Source organism: Acanthochromis polyacanthus, chromosome 21, assembly GCF_021347895.1.
Source record: "Acanthochromis polyacanthus isolate Apoly-LR-REF ecotype Palm Island chromosome 21, KAUST_Apoly_ChrSc, whole genome shotgun sequence".
Classification (NCBI taxonomy): Eukaryota; Metazoa; Chordata; class Actinopteri; family Pomacentridae; genus Acanthochromis; species Acanthochromis polyacanthus.
In genome coordinates, this window is record NC_067133.1 from 27,771,797 (window position 1) to 27,778,872 (window position 7,076).

A 7,076-nucleotide genomic window follows, 5' to 3' on the forward strand; every position below is an offset into this window, starting at 1 on the left:
GTCGCTGATGTCTGGCAGCGAGGCACGAGGAGGGTCATGTATCTCCCTCTGCAGGTATGCTGATGCCTGGGAGACAGCTGCCACTGGGCTCTGTGATAAAACAGCCCATTTCATTCTGGGGACATCTGATAGTGCAGCAGCTCCACTGGGCCCGTCTGAAACCGGATCACACGGCGGCAGAAGGAAGCAGAAGGCGGCGGGCTGTCAGAGCAGCGCCAGATAACACCTGCTTCTGAGATGTGACTCTACGCTGAAGGTGGAAGTGTGAATCACGATTTTGTTTACTCGTAGACATCCTGACTGTACAGAGTAAAAGAGTTGAGGTCTGCGTGGGTGGGTGCCCATACAAGCTGCACAAACACCACATCCTTAGACATAAACAGACTTTGCTCAACATGCTGAACAAAAAGTCCGTTTCTTGTTAAAATACACTTCTTCACTTTCTAGCCAAGAGTTAGCTTAGTTAGCATAATCACTGGAGCCAGAAACAAGCTAATCTGGCTCCCTTGAAGACAACAAGATCCTCGTGGACGCATGTCAAAAGCTCGCTAATTAACACGCTGCTGTTTCAGGGTTTGTGCTAAGCAACTGCTGATATGAATTTTTTTTGATGAATATTATGATGTTTGATCTTTATTTTTTTAAATGTTCTTGAGTTTTAATAATAGTGTTAGCATAGTTTTTTCTCTTTGCTTGTCTAGTTTTGTCATCTGTGTGAAGGGTGCTAAACAAATAAAGTTGAATTGATAAACTGAATAACTGACTAACTTATGATTGTGACAACAGAAGTATTTTATTGTGATTTAAGGGTTCGTTTCATTTTTAAGTTTGGGTTTAAAATCTTGACAGGAAAAAGAAGATTAAAGAAATAAACTGCATTAAAAAATTAAATCAAAGGAAAAAACATTTAATATAATAAAACTACTAAAAAGAAAATTAAACATTAAATACAAATAAATTATATTAAACAGACAAAATATTTAATTAGTTAAACAGAAGATACAAAACATGTAATTATGAAAATAAACAATTTTTAGACAAAAATGTCAAACATTAAAGATGAAATATTTTAGTTAAACATTTCAAAAATACAATTAAACAAGAAGAATATTAAACATTTAACAAATAAACATTTAATTAGATCATTAAACCTTTAAAAAGACAAAACATTTAATAAATTAAATGTTTAATTAGAAAATTAAATCTTAAAGACAAAACTTTAAATAGGAATTAAACCGAAAATACAATGAAGCATATAAAATGAAAATTAAACATTAAAAAGTGGTAAAACATTTAAAAAGAAAAATCTTAAAGATTTAATCTAAAAATTAAACATTAGGAAAGAAAAGGAAATTTTTCAAACAAGCCGATAAAACATTTGAAAAAAACAAACATTAAAAAGACATTTTAAAATCTCAACAGACATTAGAAAAGAATAAAAGGTGAGAAAAGAGCAAAATGAAACATTTAAGAAGAATCAAACTAAAGACAAAACATTTGAAAAGACACCAGTTAGACTTTAGAAGATCAAATTAAACAGAAGAGACAATATGATCAAAAAGAGCAAAAACAGATAAAGGTCTTAAAGCGTTTTCTAGTCTGAAATGAAAACATCAAGTTGTTTCTTCAATCATTTCCTCTTTCTGTGTTCTTGGTTTGATTGTGGACAGATTTACTAAGAACTCATTTCAGAAAACTGCTTTCCAGATAAAGTCTACTAGTAGTTGAAGGCATCGATCAAACTAATGTTACCTTCTGATCTCCACAAACTTTATTGTTCAGTGAAGAGAATCAAAGTTTGTTCAGGATTTCTAAAGAACCCACAGGTGAAGGTCTGAGAAGAACTCAGATGGATGGTCTAAATGTGAAATCAAGACTCATGGTCACAAGTTTTAAGACTTCTGTTAACCAGAAAGTTCACACTAACAGAGAAACCTTTAAAACTTCAGCCCTCAGACTGTCTGAAGGTTCAAACTAACAGAGAAATACTCAGGAACTTAGAAGATATCAATCCTTAGACTGTCTGAAAGTCAAATCAACAGAGGACTGCTGTGGGACTTCGAAATTTTCAGCCCTCAGACTGTGTGAAAGCTCAGGTCCTGAGGACTTGGGAGGGCTGGAGGCTTTGGAAAGTCTTGGAACTGAGGGTTCAACCCTCCAGCACAAAGGCTGAAGTCCAACCTCCTGAGAAAAAATGGTCGAGACGAGACTGGAGTTAAAAAAAACTCGAAAAATAGGAAAAATAGATGATAAATGCGCAAAAATTTAACATCCATCAAAACGGAACTACAGACAGTTAAATCTGAGCTTTCGGTCAGTATTTCAAACATCAAGTCCGACCCGGGTGTCCTAAAGCACGCTGTGGGTGAAACGGAAACTTCAGTCTCCACATCAGCGACGACATCGTCACACTCCAAAGCAGAGCACCTGTCTGCTGAACTTTTAAAAGTGGACTGTAAAAGTGAAGAATGTGAGCAGCAGAACAGATGTGATCAGAAAGAAGTCATTCTCTTTTTTCTTTTCTTTCTGGTTGACTTGATGCTGTCAGATGCAAATGTTGGAGCATTCTGATCTTTCAGGAGAAAAAGCTGCTTTTCCTTCACAGACTTTTCAGGCAATTATTCTCTCAGGTTTTCTTTGCTATTTATATTTTTATTATCTGTGATTATTTCATTCTTGTAAAATAAAGTTGGAGGCATAAAGATTAATTTAGTTACTTTATCCCTGAAATCTTTGACATAGCAGAACAATCCATCCTCTATACACCGCTTTATCCTCACTAGGGGCGCAGGAGCCTATCTCAGCTGACTCGGGCGAAGGCAGGGGACGCCCTGGACAGGTCGCCAGTCTGTCCCAGGGCTACATATACAGACAGACAATCACACTCTCATTTACACCTACGGGCAATTTAGAGTTATCAATTAACCTCAGCATATTTTTGGACTGTGGGAGGAAGCCGGAGTGCCTGGAGAAAACCCACACATGCAGAGGGAGAACATGCAAACTCCATGCAGAAAGATTCCAGACCAGGATTTGAACCGGGGATCTTCTTGTTGCAAGGCGAAAGTGCTAACCACTACTCTACTGTGTAACCCGTAGCAGAACTAAACTTCCATTTTCCTTCTTGTACTTCTGATACTAGAACTAAACGTGTCTTCAACACGGATGATCTAGTTTTAATGAATCAGCAGCAACATCACAACAACAAATGAAACCATTTTCAACAAATTAATGAAATTGATGTTATTTAAAGCTATCAGATTCTGTTTTAGTGTCAAATTAAAGCTGAGTACTGACAACTAGAACATTAATGTTACTGTTTTAATCACATTTAAGTTTCCTGAACGTTACATTAACGTCAACCAGCCACAGTTTTATGAACTTAACGACACACAAATAAACTCCACCAACTCCTGGGGTTCCCTGCTACATTATATCTGACTCTGAAGTTGAACATAAAGTTAAGCTTCAGTGTACCGCCGGCGGTACACCTACTAATTTGCATAGGAATTTCAAGAATGTCCGACGGCTGCAAACACGATTATACAAACACTATACGCCGATGGAAAGCTTAGATTCTCATGAATCCGCTGGTATAAACCACTTTCAGATGTGATTACCACAGCGGGTGAGAAAAACACATTTGTCCGACAAAAATGAATATTCATCCATCCGTTCTCTATACACGGCTTCAACGCACACAGCGCGACTCACATTTCCGTGTTTATTATTACACACACAAAAAAAGATTCCACAAAAAACGACCATAATCCAACCTTTTACATCCAGATGACACAAGCAAGTAAACTATTTTATCCAAAACATGTCCTGAAGTCGGTATAAAATCCCCAAATCGGTCATTTTCAAGGAAATGCACCTCGCGATGCCCGTCCAATATTCCCTGTATTTTTCGTAATTTTTTTTATTTAAAAATAGAATATTAGCGATTTTTTGTACTGAAAACGGCTGGAATTGACTGAAGCTTAAAGGGTTAAAAGGGCACCGATCAGTAAATTATCATTTATTATTTTATTAGCCTTTCAGTGTCTGTTGGTCCAATCAGCTAAAGGACTGAATTACTGAGCTGAAAACTGAATAAAACAAGACAACGGACAGTAAAACTGTTTGTGGAAAATGTGCTGCTGCTTCACCGATAAATACCAACAAACTAAAACAAACTGGAAGTGTTGCTTTTAGTGATTGTTTAATAAATAGCAAATATGAGACTTTTATTTTTCTGGAAGTAAAAGGAAACATTGCTTATCAATAGTTTCGCTAACTTAACCTAACTTTAGCTGCACTTTCAACATGTTCTCACGGATAGATCATTTTTTATATTAAAATAGCTGCACTTCCTTTATATATTTGGTTGTTTCCTATGTTGCTGCTGTTTCATTGCAATTATATTTTAATAATATCGCTTTAAATACAGATAATTGAAAATAAAAAACTGGCTCTGAAATACTCAATGAACTGATGCGTCATCTAGTGTTAAACTGAATAAGAATTCTTAATAATAGAAAATGTAACTGACTGAGCTGTATTAATAAATTGAGATATTTTAAATTGAAAGAAACACAACATTAAAAAATTTCAGTCAATTAAACCTTATATTCATTTACCTAAGAAAACCATCCTTTAATGTCTTACCTTAAAATGACCTACATTTAAAATATATATATATAGGTGTAAAGTAAAAGTTTCACAGTAAAGATGAATCACCGATGAAAATTTAATGGCATTAACTCAATTATTATGAGGAAACAGAAATCCATTTCTCATATTTCTATCAAATATGTTTATATCTATAAAATATACTGGACATCCATAAAAATGTCTGCATAGTGAAATACATGAAGTCCATCTGCATTTATACATCATATTGATGATTAAAGAACGGGAACTGCAGCCTACGTTCAGTCAAGTTAGCGGAATTACGTATAAACAAAGTTTCCAGGGTTTTCTGACAAAATAGAAGCCGTGATTTGTTTTATGGAAAAATTATGGAGCTAGCTGCTCCACTTGCTCTGAATATTTTTGTTCTCGTCTTTGTCAAGCCCAAACGAAAAATTAATCCATGTTCTGGCTACATTACCGACAACAGCGTCCATGGAGGGACCGGAAGTTAGCCAACCTAGCAGAAGAGCTAATGAGGTCTGCTCTGGCACGGATTATTACCGTCACACATGTAGCTTTGAAAATAAATCTTCTACAAGACACAGAGCTGTAGCTCCATTTCAGTGTGAGCTCTAATGTTTCTCTGTATGACTATGTCTGACTTCCTCTAATGAAACCCTGTTACTGAGAGCTGCAGTCATAGATATATATCTATCTACTGATTCATATCTGTACTCACTACTCTGGTCCCATGCAGTCTCGATGATGACGTTTCATGAATACGTGAAAACCAGATACGGACAGTTACGTACTGAGAAACGGCCACAGTACCGCAAAGGTACAAAGCTGCTCGTCTTCTCCTCCGGCATCAGGAAACGTCTTCAAAGCTTCTTCAAATCCAAACAAAATACAACTAGACAAGCCCTCAGTAGATGGCAGAACCACGCCCATGCATGATGCTCTGTATCACTTTTGATTATCCTACATATATCCCTTCCTATACAAATGATGCAATATGCAGGAAATTTTCTAAGTGACCCCTGTGACTTTGACCTTGATCTGCTGACCTCTAACTCCACAACTGAGCAGGGGACCTTAGACCGATCTTCAGGGCCAAGTTTGATCATCCTGACTTCAGCACTTGCAGAGATATCTGAACGGACATACACACACACAAACATACTTACCCAGCCAGCCAGATATGCAGTAACCGTCAGGCATGGTTGATGAGAAGATCAAACTAACGTCATTGGTGCATTCAGGTGCAGTCGGACAACGAAGTTGCGTTCAGGAGCGTCTGAAATCGGAGTATCAGTAATGTAACTTTCCAACAAATATTTTGGGGGGGCACACAGGGTGACCAATCAGAACTCAGGGGGGGACCAAATGTCCTCCAATTCTGGAATAACCTAGCTAACTCTCACTTAAGAAACCAAACAAGCAAAGATTTGAAAAATACGGTAATTCACAGGAAATTTTCATTGAGAATTTGAATGAAACTTAACCAACTACCTTTTCTGTGCAGCGTAGACTACTAACAAGTCATTTCTATGTAAAGTTTAGGTCCATTTAGCACCTACCTTGGTCAATTCTGTCAAAAAGCAAGTGTAAGGTGCTAAATTGTTATCCATTTTTAAAAATTTTTAGCACTCGTTTTTCCGACATTCACATATTTAAAGACATTATGGAGGATGTTTTTTTTTGTTTAATTTGTCTGATTCACATAAAATGAATATACTGACCTTTAGTGGACTTGTATGTATGGTCTCTAAAAGAATAAAAAATTTAAAAAATAACTGTGGACATGGCAGGACTTGAAAAACATCAGCCAATCAATGCGCTCGGACCGAGGCGTTTGGTTTGCTCCCTTCCTTGTCAATCAAAAATCTTCCGGCTCAGGCCTAGTTACGTAGATTATGTACGCCTTGGACTTACGTGTTTTCTGTATGTGTTGCTTTGGTATAGCTTCGTAGTTAGCTGGCGACTTGTTTTGCTCATCTTTTTTTACATAATGGCAGATAAAGATCCAGGGGGACCCAGCCGTAAAAGACAACTTCACGAGTGCTACGCAAGTTTTGGAGGGGGGCGTTTCTTTGTAAATGTTAAGAGGGGGGAGGTTAGAGGGGGTGAGGGAGAGGTTGTATGTGCGCATGCGCATGCTACGTTCAAAGTCGTAGGAAATTAAATCTCCTCTAATGCCTTTAAAGTTTCCCCTCTGCTATCCTTCACCCTCACCCCGACTGGTTGAGGCAGATGTCCTCCCTCCTTGAGTCTGGTTCTGCTGGAGGTCTCTTCTTCTTGTTTAAAGGCAGTTCTTCCTCTTGATTGCTTATTGAGAATGTTTGGATTTGTTGAGTGTTCCATGTACATTTTTTAAGTTTTGTTGTCTTAATATTTAATTTAGTCCAGTGATTCATATAATTCTGTCTGGTTTTAAATTATTCAGGTAAATCCACATC

At 37.1% G+C, this 7,076-nt stretch overlaps 1 protein-coding gene across 2 annotated transcripts in view; it reads right to left on the bottom strand.

Moving 5' to 3' along the window:
• mfsd13al (major facilitator superfamily domain containing 13a-like) overlaps positions 1–7,076 on the bottom strand; it is a 228,316-nt gene that overhangs the window by 88,680 nt on the left and 132,560 nt on the right. The gene's annotated exons all lie outside the window — the stretch shown is intronic.